The 17,906-nt window shown below is 37.5% G+C and overlaps 2 long non-coding RNA genes across 7 annotated transcripts in view; one reads left to right on the forward strand and one right to left on the reverse strand.

Moving 5' to 3' along the window:
* LOC115600598 overlaps positions 1-17,906 on the forward strand; it is a 63,877-nt gene that overhangs the window by 17,396 nt on the left and 28,575 nt on the right. For 2 of the 5 annotated variants that reach the window (XR_003989066.1, XR_003989069.1), the window contains exons 3-4: positions 2,647-2,864; positions 15,291-15,376. This is a non-coding gene — a long non-coding RNA (uncharacterized LOC115600598). Of the gene's footprint in view, positions 1-4; positions 2,865-15,290; positions 15,377-17,906 lie in introns of those variants that run through there. The other 3 variants (XR_003989068.1, XR_003989067.1, XR_003989065.1) reach the window with 3 other exon arrangements.
* Positions 1,120-9,605, reverse strand: LOC115600600. 2 transcript variants are annotated; one of them, XR_003989070.1, is made up of 4 exons: positions 9,068-9,605; positions 6,346-6,484; positions 2,976-3,183; positions 1,120-1,193 (listed from the first exon to the last, which is right to left on the reverse strand). It is a non-coding gene; the product is annotated as an uncharacterized LOC115600600 (long non-coding RNA). The 2 variants fall into 2 exon arrangements; XR_003989071.1 differs by lacking the exon at positions 9,068-9,605 and adding an exon at positions 6,654-7,190.

Below are 17,906 nucleotides of genomic sequence, written 5' to 3' on the forward strand. Positions count from 1 at the left end.
CTGCTTTGCATGGGCTTAACCTTGCCCCTAACGGTCTAAAGTAGATATTTTAACCTTGCCACCAGCATTGTAGTGGGGTATAAAAGTTGAGAAAAAGAGTCTGAAAGTGCCTATGCTCAGTTAATTGGGAAAACAACCAGTTCCCCACGGTATCATCTACCCCATTTGCCAAAAGAGACAAGTCTTGTATGTTTCAATCAGAAAAGTGCAACTCCAGTAATGTGGCTGAGACATTTACTTTGAAAAGGAAAAATCTTATTTCCAAGGTCAATCTGAGGCTTCCTGGGTTCAGACTAAAATACTTTGTGGGGCCAAAGGAATATTTACTGGGATCTAGGGAGCAGGGAGTGAATGTGAAGTTTGAACATATTTCAAGTCAGCCTGGGTGGTCTTTCTCGTTTTATATATTTGTGTCTCCTCAGACAACCTTTTTTTTTTTTTTCCTGAGAAATTGGAAGTGAAGAAAATGATGACATTTTTTGCTAGTACATTTCACTTGGGTCATTTCCTGCACTGAACCAAAAAACCTGCATTATTTACATCCTTTCCAGAATGCGTTTCTTTCCAGTGCATCATATGAAACTAGGTCAAATTTTGCCCATGGGCTGCCACTTCTCCTGTGTTAAACTAGAAGGAATTTCTGTATAAAGCAACGGTTTGCTTTATGTGACCTTTGACAGTGGGAGTGTTGGGAGAATGACATTATATGTTGTAGGGCTAATGCTAGATGGAGCTTTGTAGGCAGTTGTAAATTAAACAGCAGCATTTTACAAATGAGCTCCATAATGAGCAGGTGATTGGAAGATGCTGCAGGTTAACATCTGAATAGAGAAACTACCACCTAGCCCAGGAATGGCAGTAAAAGGTTAAAAGAAATATTCAATATTATCAATCATATTTCAAAAAAGAGAGAACTTCTTACAGCTGCCAGAGGAGCTAGGGAGAATTAATGTGTCTGTGTCAAAAAGACTGAGAACAAGTGAAACAGGACAATAGTGATTGCCAGAATCTTACTTGCCTGGAGAGATATTATTGGATAACCAGTTAACTAGACAGGAGCTGAGAATCCTCTTGCAGATGCTACGGAGCAGCTTTCAGATACGGGAATGTACAAGGACCCCCATCATCTTGTCCTCTCTAGGTTGTCTGAGTTGCTCATTAAACCAGGGAAACCTCCAGTGAGGTGTGATGACCTGAAAACAGACAGGAGCTAAAGAATCAATGTTTTAAGTGAAACAACAATTATAAAAACATCTACAGCTCCTTCCATGCAATCAGGTAAATTACCAGGAGTGGCGTAAAACACCTAAATTGGAGAAAAAGTGGAGGAAGGGGGAGTGCAGGGAAAAGAAGTTCCCTTGGGAGATATCCAATAGGATGCTTAGTCTGGGTAAAGGGCAAAAGGTTAAGTGAAAATGAGATGAAGGAATGATCAGATATAGTCAGATCAGAGACAGTTAAATAAAGGAATGTGCTAAGCTAAGATAAATGTGAAGAAACATGTCTGTGCTGAGTGTGTTGGTGTAGCTGTTCTTCAGCAGTTCAGGAACCTGAGAGGAGGAAATCCCTGTTCCCAATCCATATCACTCCTAGCTGAAGCACTTCCCAGCAAAGAAACAGAAGGGCTAAGGACACAGGTTCGAGATTCCTCTCTGCTACTCCCAACAGTGTAAAAGGATATTAAAATGCTTCTAATTACATCTACACCTTTTGCAGGTCCCTATTTACTGCTGGTGTGATAGAAATCATTCTTAGTGATGAGAAAGGAAGCCAGGCCTGTGCTTCCTTTGTCGGTGGTTTTGGACAATGAGAAAGATGCTATTTAAAGAATGTGAAAACAGAAGTACTGGTAATTACTCAAAAGCTACAAATGCTGGTTGCTACCTTTTTTATGGGTCGGAAAGCATGGGTTTCCATAACAACAGACAACATTGGGTTTAAAGAGGTGCATAATGTAACAAATAAATGCTTCAGACTATGTAAAACTTCATTAAATATTTCGGTAAATCTCCATTCTTAGCCTACTCAACAAAAATGGCCTGGATAACAGATGGCACCAGAAAAGCTCAAGTACCTGTACTGACCAGGTCTGGAAAGGACCACAAGAATTTTGTCCAAAAGCCTTTGGTGGTTTATAGCTTTTAAATGTTTCTAAGAATGGCCTTAAATTTCTAAACCCCAAGAAGAAAGTTCAAATTCTTAGACACATAATTTAGAGGTTAATACTTTTTGTGTTTCCTCTGGAGCTTATTTAACATATAGATGTAATATTTAACATATTTAACAATTAGAACTGGGAATTATAAAGTGGAGCTTTAACCTGTCTGCTAGATGCTAATACCCAAACTAGATTTCTGAAAAGAAATTTTGGTGCTCTCAACAATTTTGGTGTTACAACAATTTGAGGGGAGAAATCGGTGTGTGTTCTTTTCAGAGTTTGATTAGTCACAGAATTCACTAAATCTAGCTGAACTTATCTTTAAGACTAACACAGATCCCACATATACTTATGTCACCCCTAAGCCACAATGAAAGAAGCATAAGTCTGTAAGTGAGGAGTTTCAAATGAAAGAGGTGGTTGAAGCATTTTAACTTTATTCAATCAAGGTCAGTTTTCCTCTGAATTATACCTGTTTCCTTGTCTAGCATTTCAGGTACCTTCCAAGTATGTATCAACAGAGTTTGTAAGTGGCATTCAACAACGAAGAAGAAAGCAAGCTGCTCACAAAACTCCCCTCTTCTGCATGTGATAAAAAATAGAGTTCCACAGGAAGAGATAAAAGAGTGTTTGGGTCTCAGTCATCTGTGCCTATGGGAAAGGTGTGGTGGAGAGGCCAGCAGCTCCGGAAACAGAGATAGCAGGGGTGAGTACAAATCAGCTTTATGAGCTAGCAAATGATGGATGGCTAAATGCCAACTGAGAGCAATGCATACAATTGAGTTTGCATTGTTGCGATTATTAAAGGTTATTTTACTTTTAATTTTTTGTGGTAGGTGTTCTTACTCCTTCTTTACAGAAACCCTTGATTTTCACTTGCTAGATACTCAGATGCGCTTGTCACATCCAAAAGGTGATTTCAGTTCTCAGATGCCAGGAAACCTTTCCACTGATCAAAACACAGCTGCACATGCTTGCTTGATCTATTAATGGGTGCCACAAGTCTCGGATATGTCTGTCTATACCTGTGAAAATAGATATAATTAATATAACAGATATCATAAGTATATGCAAATCCAGCTGGTAAAAATGACTTATAGTAAGACAAGGTTTTCATTTGCCAAACCAAATCGAGATATCAGAATCACTTAATCAAGCATATACAATTGCACTTGGACTACTGCTGTTGCAGGGACATCAGCAATGTCTTAATCTATTTTATTTTACATTAAGCTTGTTTTTTAATGAAAGATCTTAAGAGACACAATTTTTTTCTACACATACTTCCAGGCTGTTACCTCTCTACAGCCTTTAAAATGCTCTTTCCATTATTTCTCACAAGTTGCTTGGACTTATGTTGTCAGACTATAGGACTAAATGGGTTGCTATTCAATGGACACTGATCTTAGATATTAAAACAATGAATGAGCAACTTTCTGTTTCATATAAAATGCTTTCAGTGTATGACATAGAACAGAATATTTTCTTATAAAAAACCTTTTTATCCATTACAGAAATACATACCATCCCTTTTACTAACAAGTAACAGAGAGAGGCAGTATCTTCAGTATGCTTGATTCTATTAATACATTTTATATTACAATTTTATCTTCTTCACTTTGACATTTATTTCCCCTTTAATGACACAAAATGCCTGGCCAGGAGCTCTTGACTTTAAGCACATTCTTAACGTCAGCATATTAGCTGTCACATTCAGGCTAATAGGCTTAACTTCTCTGAGATCTTTGTTAAACAAGACCCAGCCCCTCTGATTTTAAAAAATTGATGTAAATGGAAACTTCCACTTTAGTGGCACTGGAAAGACAATAATGCTGCTTCATCATCATCATCATGTGAACATTCGGTATTATTGTTTGCTCCCATATATCTTTATCTAAGTGCCTCTTCTCGTAATGAAAGATACTGAACAAAAAGTAGATCAAGAGAGATTTTGAAGTCTTGATTTGCAACAGTTAGTTCATTCTGAACCCTTCATTTTATTCACTTTTGTACCATGAGGGCAAGTGATTGTTGTAGCTTTCACCATCGGCTCAAACATTACATTTTAACACACTGGTCTTAAGTGCATGCAGATGGGTGTAACAACCTTTTTTATTTTTAAGGATATCACAAGGCCCACTGTAAGCATATTAATGTAAAAACAAGAGGGCATTTTTTCATAACCATGGGTAATTCTGAGCAATGTTTCAAGGGACCTCTGGTTCCTCTCAGGAATCTAGATGAAACAATTGCAGGTTTTGAATATTTTTTAATTCTGACTCTTAAATCACATTAGCATGAATCACATTATCAGTGCAAGGGAAATCGTAAACAAAAATATACAGCTGATGTAATAAGGTTTTAAGAACAATTTAGAATCAGATTCCTCATTAATTATGTCTATTTTAATTGAAGGAAACAAAACAATCTACATGGCATTAGACAAGAGTCACATACTTTTCTTCCCTCTTAATCCAAAACAACTCTACAGGATTTGGTGTTTCTGTAAAAAATGAAACCAAAACAAACCAACCCAAACCCAATGGTGATAGATTTTCTGTATATACCCCTTTTTTTTTTTTTTTTTCCCCTACTAGAAGAGTTGTACATACAGTGGTTGAAATTCTCTGTGGATTTGATCTTTGCTCATTGTTGACCAAAGAGCTATTTCTACCTTTCTCAGTGACATGGGGTGTGCCTCAGTGGGCCAGAAGTACCACCAGTATCAGAGAAACTGAATGCACTCTTGAGGAGTGTTTCTATATTCAAGCTGCCTTTCAGTGGTTACGGTATTTCTGACTTCTTACTCTTTTCTTGTGAAACTGGGAGATAGTAGTTGTTTGCTTCCTTGTTTGCATGCATGAGGAAGTGAGAGAAAAAAAGATTAAACTCCATCTGCCTGCCTGATTTGGCATTTTCAACTCAATTTCTCACTTTCTCCTGATGAATAACCCAGCTCTTCTCACTAATATACACTGCTTAAGTGCTGGACATATGCTACAATAATAACAATTACAAATAATTACTCTAACAGGGTGAACCAATAACACCAATTAGTTGGTGTGATGATGTTTCCATGACAAACTCCAGCCTTATGGAGTTGTTCATTTTTAAGCATAAAAGCTTTCTGATATCCTTTGTCAGGTAACAATATGACTTGACCACCTCAATTATTAAATCTCTCACTGATGCACACAGTCATGGACTGTGTGCCTACTTCAATCTGTGTGCCAAAATTTGGACTGTGTGCCAAAATTTCAATCAACACCTAGTGCAGAACTAAATTTAGGCTTAACTGTAAAGACTTAGTCATAATAAAGCAGATTTCCTGATGAACACTTATTAAATAATTTCATTGCCTATTTCCCGAGGAAATTTTAAAAGAAGTGTTGGTGTGCACATGTACCAGGTTACATACTGTCAAATCAAACCCTGATCCAGAATAACATTTCAGCCTGTTAACTCCAGGCTCATTAGCCTCAATCATCAAACACAGTGGACTTACTGACATGTCTAAACTTAAGCTTAAATAGCATTCAGAATAGAAACATTTCATTGAACTAGGAGTTAAACTGAGGCATGCTCTTGTTCAGCCACAGAGGACAAGGCTTCTTGCTGAAGGAATATGTAGGTGTGTGCACGAGACTAAAATATTTGGTGTCATAACAGTACCTCTAGAGTTGAATATCTATGAACATAATTCTCAATATTTTAACATTAAGCTGTTCCTCCCAGCACTAATACTAATAGGTATTACAGTAATACTGAACAACAGAAGTTGATTAGTATGATTTTAAAAAAGCTTTACATATGTTTAAAATTTAAACCATATCACACCAGTGATACCAGTAATTTTGAAGGCCCTTTGTGCTTCTCACCCTTCCTCTGCTAAGACCAACAGTTCAATCAACAAACTAATCTTTTTTTTTTTTTTTTTTCTCCTTCCTCTCTGCACCACATCTTTCTGTAGAGAGAAAGAAAGTATATAATCATGCAGCAGACCATCAGTAAACTTTTCAGGTCTGCTGAAACAAAATCCAGAGGTCCGCAGGTTCACCGAAATAAACAGGTATCAATGAGTTTAGGATGATTCACATTATCTACGCCATATTCTGCCAGAAGGGATGGATGCACTTCATCCACTCTGGTATAAAAATCAGACATATCAGTATAAAATCTGAACTTACCCCACAATTTACTGCCACAATTTCCATTCTGCAGCTGACCTGTGATAACCCCTCACTCACAGACAGGGAGAGGAAGCTGGAGGCAATAATGATCCAGAAGTCTTCCAGACCTCATGAGCTGTGTTTCCATGGTCAAAGACTTTCAGGGAGAGACAGATAAATGTTTTGGTAAATTAGGGGCTTGAGAAAGGAAAATGACTGGGGAAGTCACAAGTCAAAAGGACGGTGACTGTTTTTGTAAAACTCTTAACTGAGTCACCAAACACAATCACCAAGCGCCCAGAGTTCTTTACTGGATATTAACTCACCAAGGTGCTTCCCCGCACACATTTAATGCTTCTCGTAACCCATGGGTTTTTCTCAAAGAACACCCTTCACAGCCATTAGCACACTTGGTCAGAGTTGGAGGCCTGGCTGCAAAAAAGTGTTTTCACATTGTTGTTGTATAGTTGTTCCTCCTTCCTGATGTCTCTGTAATAGGCAGCTCAGCGCAGCCACTAGAGCTTACAACTATCTCATTTTCTTGCTCACTGATGTTTAAGCAACAGTTGTTTTAAGCAGTGATATCACTGCTAGAGTATGTCAGTCACTAACATCTTGGAAACAGAGGAGAAAAAGAGGCAGACTTGAAATGTTCAGATGAATTAATAACAATATGAGTATTCTTATTGCCTTTTGACAAGAGGTTATAGTATTTCAGAAATGAAGAGAGGGTCTTACAGCTCCATTGATTTGGTACCTCAGTGGAGTTACAGTGTCTTGGAGCATTAGAAAAAAGGGATCAGACTGATAACTTCTAGTAAAGTAATGATAGGTAGGCCTGACAATAGAATCCTGTATGTACTTCAACAAGTCAAGATCTTATCTGGTTGATACACACTGTATAAAATACCATTTTTTAAAGCTTTTGGTTTGTTTTCAGACTCAAATTTCCAAATATTTGACAAGTTCCCAAATCTGCTTTAAAAATCCCCAAGTCACAAGCCAGTCAGATAAAAATCTGTTCATTGTAAAAAGGGAAGGGTGTAGGGTGGGGAAGGAAAGGTTTGTTGATAAGTTTGCTACACTATTAAAATGTTTAACCACAGCCTGGAGCTCAAATCAGCATTCATGTGAAGTTCCTATTTATTAAAGTATATGAAACATATTCAGCAAATCTGTATCTTGTTTTTGAAGCAGATGCACCCTGGTAATTAACGTGTAAGACTAGAGAAATACAAGTGATAAAACCAGTCCGAAACTATGCTTTGTTCCATTTAGACTTTCTTGACAACATATTCCTAATTGAAATAAGCAATAATACAGGAGAAAAAGAATGAGGAGAAATGACAAAGGCATTTATCAAGATGAATCTAGGCCCACACTGGCTCGTCTAAATCTATATAAAGAAAATGGTCTGCAAGTCACTCTGAAAGTGATGGGAATCTGTGCTTCAAACACATGTCTTGAAAGAATGTCGGAAATCTCGTTCCTCTTTTGGCTGCGGTTACAGATGCTTTCTCCAGACAGTGGGCTCACTAGTTTCAGTTGTCTGGAGTACTCAAAAATACTTTTTCCCCTGGAAGATGGTCTGCATATGCTTACAATAAACATTAAATCAAATGACTTTCACTTCAGGATAAATACTTTCAAGGAAGTCTGTTAGAGACACTTACAGTAAATTGCTATTAATTAGTTTTTCCAATCTACTTAGGTTGTACTAATGAACACAATCACTTCTAACATACACAGGATAAATCCTACTGCTCCCTATATGCCTGCAAATGACCCAGGTAAAATGGAGATATTCTGCTGCAGGAACACATGGAAGGCACTTCAGTCCAGGTGACGAATCCTGCAGTTTTTCTGTGCCTCTGAGCCCTGCTGGCTGAGGAACAACCTGGAGAAGCTGTCTGCACTCACTGCCATACGGTAGCCCTGGTGCCTGGGCCAAAGCCGGGCAAATCCTGCAGCTTTCTGGCCACAAAATAGATAAGTTACATAACATGGAAACTCCCAGGTCTGCAAAGCCAATGAAACCACATTTTCCTATAACTGCTGCTTCCCCTTTTTACATGTTACCCGCTTGTAATGGCTAGTTGTAAACGATACGATAATATCTCTAGAGATGGGAACTTCTTTTCTTGTGCTTGTGAGCATAACCTAACACCAAGAGGTCCCTAGCCTTGATGGGATATTTCAGGGCATTACTGGGAGGACAGCAGTCACGCTAATACCACTCAGCTCCTATCTGCTATGCCAAAAGATGGAACAGAAGTAAGAATTAGAATTATGCCTATACCACAGTTTAAAAACAATAATGTTGCCTTCAGCAATTTGAAGTTGGTCACGGGAAAATCCCTAGATACAGCAGAACAAAGCTCATGGTAATTTGCTCACCTAAGTCCTAAATAGTACTGAAATGCAATCCAATTATTTTTAGAAATTACTTACTCTATTTTTATGTAACTTTTCTTAACAACTTTGAATACCTAAAGAAGTACTGCAGCAGACCATAAGGCCTAGACCTAGCTGAGAAACCTGCATGCATCACATAAAGTGTATGATTCCACAAGTGATTAAGTCTAATTTATGGCATATGTAATTAAGCACCTTTGAATTGAACCCAGGTCTCTTGAGATAATAACACTTAGAACTTATATAGGGCTTTTCATCTTCAAAGTGCTTTACAAACATTAACTAATTAACAACATAATAAGACATGAAAGGCCAATGTACTTACCCGTAGTGCTGCATAGCCTCTGTATAATTCAGATTTTGTGATTTTCAATGCAAGATCCGATCTGGGTGCACAGAGAGGATTTATTTGTGGTCATCTTCACAATCAGGAAGCATGACTTTGTGTATCACATATACCTGAATTCCCAGAGTATTTCCCTTCTCTGCTATTTATTGCTGAGTCAGAACAAACAGCTCCTACAAGTGAAGGAAAGTATGGAAAAGAGCAGCTCACAGCAGTCTATTGAGGGTATTTGAGTTTCTGGGGCTTTGGAGTCAGAACAGTGCAGGAAGGAGTTCCTGGAGAGTTCACCGCACAAGATTTCTGGCACCACCTAAGTCCGTATCCTTCCCAAGGTAAATCTAATGATAATTGGATCAAATTCTTCAAAGTCTCTAGGGGCTGGCTGAACTGTCAGGGAGAAGACCTTCAGGTCAAATACGTTTTCCTGGTAAAACCTACAATGTTTTCTTAGAATCAAATAATGTTTTGGGTTAGAAAAGACCTTAAGATCATCTAGTTCCAAACCCCTTGCCATGGGCAGGGATGCTTCACACCAGACCATGTTGCTAAAGACTCTGTCTAACCTGGCCTTGAACACTGCCAGGGATGGAGCATTTACCACTTCTTTGGGCAACCTGTTCCAGTGCCTCACCACCCTCACAGTAAAGAACTTCTTCCTTATAGCCAACCTGAACTTCGTCTGTTTAAATTTCAACCCATCACCCCTTGTCCTATCGCTACAATCCCTGATAAAGAGTCCCTCTCCAACATCCTTGTAGGCCCACTTCAGATACTGGAAGGCTTCTATGAGGTCCCCATGCATCCTTCTCTTCTCCAGGCTGAACAGCCCCAGCTTGCTTAGCCTGTCTTCTTGCTTCTCCCTGCTCTTCTTAAAAGAGTGAAGTATCTAGCCATTTTTTTCTTCTTTTTTTTTTTTTTTTGTTAGTTTTTGGAGTTTGTTTTTTACTATTTTTTTTTAATCACGTGGTCTAATTTACACACAAGTCTTTTCAGACAGTGTACATTTACCTTAATATCTATCTCAATGAATGTTCTCTTGGTAATAGCAATGTTGCAGATGTTATATCAGGTTACTGAAATCCCTCCCGAACATTACTTACGCAGAAAGATGAACGATAAAAGCAGAGCAAATAATATGGGCATTTTTAGTGACCAGTGCTTTGGACATCAGCCTGTGTCAGTGATCACGCTCATGAGCTCAGAATGTTGACCATTATCTGTGTATATGCCATGTTTAAGCATCACCTGTCCACCAGCTAAAAAGATAATGGATATCTTGGCGGTATCTCTTGTCTCTCTCCTGACAATGTCTGTCTTGGTCCCCTTGGGGATCCTGCTGTGCACCAAAAATTGAGAGTTTGGAGACCAGTGAAAAATTATACCAAGCATGTAAGAAAGAACTCTGCATATACACCTCTCTAACTCTGCATATTAAAAAATCTCAGAAAGAAACACAAATAAGTCAGTGGTAGTGGCACAGGTGGAGCCTCGTGAGAAATTAAAGAAAAGGAGACATACTGTGGCCCAGAAATGACATGTGTGTGAAAGCAGTAGGCTTTTGTGCTTTCCCACAGACAAGCAGTTCAGAACAAATCCTAAAACGTAACAATCTCACAGTAGTAATGCCTACAAGAGATCCTACAATAAACATAGGGTCTAATCGAAAGCGTTACAATTTTTTAAATGCAAGTGCAGAATAGAACTGTCAAAATGTTTTCTCCCTAAAGTGCAAATGCTAACCTTCCTATACTTATTATATAGTGGTAGATTTTAATTTGCTTGAAGCACAGTTGAATAAAGCAAGCATCACAAACACAATCAAATGGATATTTGAAAGTGCTGTTCTTCACAATAACTGTGTGTTTGAGCAAAGCTTCAAATGTTGATCAATTAATCACCAAAATCAAAGAATACATTTCCCAAATGAACTTCTACAAAACACTCAGTGGCACCAGAAAAAAACAGCATAAAGCTCCACAGAACAGCAGTCTTCTCTAAAATATTTACAAATGCAACTTTTTACTGCTTACCTGGTTTATAGCTTAGATCTGCACAGATCTAGAGTAAAGAATAATGCACTTCTGATAAATCAATGGTTTGAGTCAGTTTCAGTGTGGCAAATTCAGTTAAACAAAGACGGAAAAGAGTTTGAAATGATCTAAAGATATTCTTTAAATCTTATGGCAAATCACAGTCTCTCTGGTAAAACTGCTCAAATGACTTTTGAACTCTTAATAAACAAAATGATGGCAAAATATATAAAATGTTCTCTAATTGCAAACCATGAGTGAGCATTCTTATTTCGTAAGGCACAGCTCTTGATTTTTCTTCCTTAGAAATAAGATAGCTCTACTTACACTTATTTGTCCCTTTGGAATTTTCTTTCCTTACAACATCACCTGTCAGAGGAGTACTATATGATGCTTTTAAGGGTATATAAAGGTGAGATGCTTGACCTATTTTTGAGCTTGTCTCAGGCAGCTCTGTTGAGCTAACCACAGTTCACGAAAGCGCTCAAGGGTGTTCTCCAGCTTCTCCACACATTGGGACAGCTATTATAGGGAATGACTAAATATTAACCATAACTACTGGTGTTCTGACCATCTACCATCTCCAGTGAGTTGTTTTCTGCTGCTGTCATAGTGCTGTACTTCCAGTATTTCCTTTTTCATAAATGGATTTCTCTGCTGGTTGGCTTCGGAGAATAACTGTGCACCAAGTACACCTGGTTTATATTTACTGACCTTAACCAGCAAAAACAAGATTAAAAAAGGAAAAGTAACTTTCAACCTGAAACATACCTAGTTATTATATGAGCTTCCTTACATTTTATCCTTCTTCTAAAGGCAGGTTGTCTTGTACCACCCCTTGCAGTAGCCTCATCAGTTGTACTCCCCACAATAAAACCTGAGCTGGAGTGCAGATTCTGCAATATGCTCCCTCTATAGAGTAAAATTTAGAGCTGTTAGTGAGTAAGAAAGCCCTCAGTACCCTTGCCTTTACTCCCCCATCTCAGTCAGAGGCATTTGGCCTGAAGAACACAATGGGAATTTGACCCCATCATGTGACTGTTATCCTCGTCTGTAAATTTTAAGGGAAAAACCTGAACAATCAAAACTAATTTGTTGATTTAAATGAAAAGTTTGCTCAGCAACTTAAAACACCAATTGAAAAGCCTCTACCTTCAGAGCTTCTGACACTTGATATTGAGGTTCTGATTCTATTAGAATGCAGATTTATAGCCCTTAATCTTTCCCACAAGCCACCGCTTCATTAAAATGAGAAAAAAACCCCAACAACCCACACTGCATTACACTCTCAGTAATTCTTAGTAACAGAGATTACACTGACCTGCAGAATTTTTCCCTTTTCTACACAAATACCTTTCTGGAGCATGCCTCTATGCTGAAAACTTGTTGTGTAAGAGAAGTCCAGGACTTGCTGCACTTTAAGCAAATGAAATATATTTATCCTTATGACAATTAGGCAGTTGACTCTCCACCTCTAGCTTTCATATTCAATCTGGAAAAGAAGCATGCTTGAAAGATCCTGTAAGGGGAAAAAATAAAAAAATAAATAAGTAAGTAAGTAAGTAAATAAATAAATAAATATTAGAAAAGGACACAAAATATGACTGGCCAGTGTAGACAGAGGAGTCAGAAACATGGGAGATCAACAACTTAAAGGGAAGAGATATTTTTATTCTCCTTACACTTTTACGGATCATTTCAGCTGATATGCATTTCATGTAACAAAACAGGATTTATCCCTTATTGCTCTGTGCATTATTTTGAGAAGAATGTTCAGCAATCACACAGATAACAAAGGGAACTTCCCATCTTTCTGTATATCCTCAGGGTGCCAAGGGAAATGTCACAATTTTTGTCTCACTGTTATTTACTGTTTTCCCAGACACTCACCTGGAACACCCACTTTTTCAGCAGCAGCTGGGTGGGATAAAGAACATATTATTCTATTCTGTCCTCCCTTTGCCACTTAATGAGACAGTGCTGTTATACCCCTGCTGCACATGGACATGCCTGCCCCTCCTTCTGATCCTGCACTACTGTATCATATCATCCTTCAGTTTCTCAGTAAGGAGGAAACAGCAGCAATTCTGCCTCTGGATCTTGTTTTTATGTAGGTTTGGTAATCACACGAATATCCTTAGTCTTTCAACAGGTGATTTAATAGCATTGTTAATCCCATTTTAAACCTACAGAACTGAGACATGCAGTAATTGCTTGGACAGGAGACTAGGTACCAAACCCAGATTTCCTGTTAAACTTTTCAATATTCGTTCATTTTCTGATACTTCAGTTTTTTTCTTTTTGCTCTAAAGTATTTGCATAACAGCTACAAAAAGGGTATCAGAGACAAAAACCAATCGATGAAAGCAATTAAATGAAAGTGTTTAAACAGATAATGGTGTTTCTTCTGCCATATGATTATCTTTCCATACAATAAGGCAAAATGAGGTTCTTCCTGTGCTAGCAGATAGCTGTAACTCTGCAAAGAGTTACTGAAATGTTAATATCGATCGGACAAGATGGAGCATGTTACTGAGGCAATTGGTCAGACTAAAGCGGTGATGGCACCACGTGGGATATTATGGATGGTTGAAGTAGCTGGGGATATCTATCTTTCTCTCTATCTACCTGGTTTCCAAAATGTCTACCATCATTGAACTTAGCTACCACTGAGCAATAGCAGCACTTAATCATCAGCAGATAAATTCCATTTATGCCATTAACTGGAGACTGGGTCAGATTTTCCTTGTTTGTACCTATGCTGCTCTTTTTTTGAACTCCACAGTTGTGAGACAGTAGCATTTTCTCACAGCCTGTATGTGTTGTTTTGGGACTTGTGTCAGTGGCAACAGCATAGCTCTGTGTGTCTGCCAGAGCTTACTCAATCCAGCTCCTTTCCAGGAAAACAAAATAGCCAACTGATGAGAGTTGCTATAAAATTTCAAATCCAGCACCTTTTCATAATATCTGGAATATGATTTGGAAGCAGCAGCAGCAGTGTGACTAGTCTGTGCATCTGCTCCTTCACCTGCAGCCAGAAATGGCTTAAGAGCAGACAGAATTTCCCAAGCAATACCTGCTGTAAACCCACAACTTCCCTGCCTGCATTTTCTATATAGTTGGTATTCAGCAGAGACACTGCAACAGTGCAGAGCTGTGTGTTTGATGGTATTTTTCTTGTTCAAACCTTTTGAGAACACTTTACTGAAGCATATATTCTGCCTTGAAATTGGCCTCTAAACAACATTTTGAGAAGAAAAAATGCAGGCACTTGGCTGGGTGTTTTTGCCCTGTGCCGTGGCTCGCTCAAGGCAGAAAAGCAGTCCACCTCCCGCTTCCAAAACCTCCTCTCAGCTCAGTTCTCATCAGTCTGTCTGTGATCAAGAGATTCCTCCCTAACACAAGAGTTACTCTTTTTCTTTTTTTTTCTTTGCAATTTTTACATTACTAGTTAGGAGCTGTGGTATAAGATTTTCCCTTTTTACTCTAGGCTTTTATATGGTTTTAAACTTTTATATGGTTTTAAACTCTTAGAAGAATTGATTTATCATTACAGAGTCTTACATTAAAGACAGTCTTCCAGGGGTAACATCGGGAGTAATCATGGTGCCCTCTTATTTTTATCTGAAGTATTACGAAAGGAGACTTAGTCTAAATTAGGCAATGGAGTTTTTGCCTTGACATTTGGAAGGTTAAATTTTGCCTATAACTGCCAACTTCTCAGAAGAGGAGATGGCATTTGGAGTAATCCAAAACTCCTGCAGAGTTACATTACTGTGGCAGCCAGACTGGAGTAAATCTAGGCTGAAGATCTATTGGTTCAATTACTGCTTGGGGTCAGGACATGCCATAAATTATTAGATATGCAAATGAAAAAAATCTGACTGTTGATGAACGAAAGATGGAGGGATTTGTGAAATGCTCATAATCAGTGATAAGACTATAGACTGATGTATAGTCATTTACTTGTAGATTTCTGTTCTTAAATTTTACCTGTGTGCAGGTAAAAATAAATGGTTTTTGGTTTTATGTGTCATACTTTAAAAATAAACTCAAGTAATCATTTGGAGGTATGTTTTGAACTGCTTCTGCAATGCCCTTTGGTGTTTAGAAATAGGTTCAGAAAGAAATTCGGAAAATGCTAATTCTCATTCTGTTCTCACTTATCACAGTGTAAATCTGCAGCACGGCTCTACATGCACTGAAGACACACCAGTAATGTATTTGGAAGGAGAATCAGTTCCTTTGCTTTATGGAGGTAGGGTGTGCAAAGAATGCCACAAAACTAACTCACGTTTGTGAATGTGCTGCAGAGTGAATGAGTGCTCGTACATGATAACATGTATAAAAATTAAAATATTATTCTATTGCACTTGTTTTGCTGTTCCTTAAATACATTATTTGTAGTCATATTTCCCAGTGCAATTAAAGTTGGAAGAATTTGACCCCTACTATTTTCATGTAGAAAGTCTGCTACATCTATAAAAACTTGTTGAATTTCTCTTGTGGATTATCTCCTTTGAGAGACAAGTTTTTACTACGTGTAAGACAAAATGATTATGAGAGTAAGAATAACGTGAGCTACTCAACGCCACCTGCTGCTGCAAGGGAAAATATATTCCCAGATGCACCTTGACTGAGCAGAAACAGATGCAGAACCATAGGAAAACACGTTCTGTTTGATACTAAGTTTGCTTTTCAGGAATATATCACAATGCATGAGGGAATATACTTTACCAAAACCAATGCTAACTCTTTCCAAGCAGTCAGTGAAAGCCACAGAGTTTGTGAAGGATATACAGCATCCCTCCCCTACATGGTAGTTTCTAAACGGTTTTCACTCTTGTCGCTCTAGATAGAACATTTTTCAAAACTTCTACCAGATTTCTCACGGTTCCTATTCACTGCCTAAGCATAAACCTCTTGGCCACTGCTCTTGATGTTATTATTATTTGAATAAGAGTTTACACGGGGAGGGATGACGACAAGGCAGTAAATTGATGGTTACTTTGGTATTCTCTAATATCAGAAATTAGTTCATATAATGCAGTTGTTTATAAGAGAAAAAAAATTAGAAAATGTATTTTAGCTAGTTAGAATATACACTACTTTGAGACAAAAACATTGTTCATATATGCAGGAATAGAAGTTCCAGAAGCAACAGAATAAAATCTATTTCCTCAAACCTGCAGATAAGAGGTGGCAATTCATCATTTGTTCCTTTTAAGTTTATGAAAGCCAGTGATGCTCCGGGGTAAGAGCAATGTGTGTGGTGTTTGAACTGTGATTATTTGGTTCTAGCCTGACACCTGCATAATTTGGAAAAAACTCCGTAAAGCAATGAATCTGTACATGGAGAATCGTATAAATGAGATCAAAGAATCAGATTTTAAATCCTTTCCTATGCAATTCTGACAATAATTTTAAGTTTGTGAGAAGGCTATAAGAAACAACCTAATATGCATGATTCATAACTTGTGTGGTGTGGAAACACCAATAATAATAAAAAGAAGTATAATTTTTTTAAGCCTTTTAAAGATGTTTTATTTAAAATATTATCTAACTGTTTTATTTCATATTAATTTTGATTTTATTAGTTCTGCCCTGAATCAATCATGAAAGTATCAAAGTCAAAATTCAACCAACTTCCCATTAACCAATGGGTGCTTCAAAGTGGACAAAATTTAAGAAAAACATCTGCAATACAGCAGAAAACCAAGCAAACTGCAAGCAATAATAAATACAATCTCTGTTATGTTGGGGGTGGGAAAAAAAAAAAAGAAAAATTCCGTATGTGCATGATAGAATTTTTTAAAAAGCAACAAAGCAAAAATCCACATTGGGGAAATGAAGAACTGAATAAACTATGTTTCTTCTTGACTTCCAGATAAAAACCAAGTGTAAATTCTGCTTAGTACTGTTCAAATCTTCAGTGTTCTAATGAGCATGGTTACTTGGTATTGACGTTGGATCTGTTTCTGTAGACTGGCAGCTTTCAGGAAAGAAAAATGCTAATTTCACAAAAACATTACTTTAAAACTTACAAAAAAGATGTAGGAGTTTAGCAGCATATTGGTGTATTCTTTAACATTCTTTATTTCTATACCCTCAACCCCCATGTGCCACTCATTTAATAAATGTGAATAAGGTTAACAATATATAACTTTATGTTATGCAACATAACAATTCAGTGCAAGAAAATAAAAGCATATTTCAGAGTAGTAGAGTAATATTCTGTGGCAAAAAAAGCTCTTCACCAAACCTTCTGGACTTGCGTAAAAATGTGGCTTATTGATCATCTCGTAAATATTTTTAAATTTTATCATTATTTTATTTCCATGAAAAGGTACATTGGGCCCATTCTTTCAACTTTTATCTGAGAGATCTTTTATTTTTTGAGAGAGATCTTTTTGGATCAGGCTCAGTAAAGGGAATTTTTTACAGCTGACTCAAAGTACATTTTATAACCTGCTCCCCTGTCCTCAGTTTGCTTATAGCCAATGACAAAGTAATTATAATATATTGAATGTGCTGCCTCTTTTTTTATTGCTTATTTCTTTACTGCCTTCCCAGAAAGTTTGTAGTTAAAACAATTTTTACAGCTTTAAAGAATTGAAGTGAACTCATTATTTCTAGAACTTCAGCCAGAAGTAACTATATTTTCAGCAGTTGAATTTTCATTAAAATTTACAAAAGACCTCTGTCTTCACTGATTTATTATTGCATTAGGCAAAACTACACACAGTGTATAAAATACTGTGTTACTCCACTTGTAGTCTGATCTAACA

This window comes from Strigops habroptila, chromosome Z, assembly GCF_004027225.2.
Source record: "Strigops habroptila isolate Jane chromosome Z, bStrHab1.2.pri, whole genome shotgun sequence".
NCBI classification, from domain to species: domain Eukaryota; kingdom Metazoa; phylum Chordata; class Aves; order Psittaciformes; family Psittacidae; genus Strigops; species Strigops habroptila.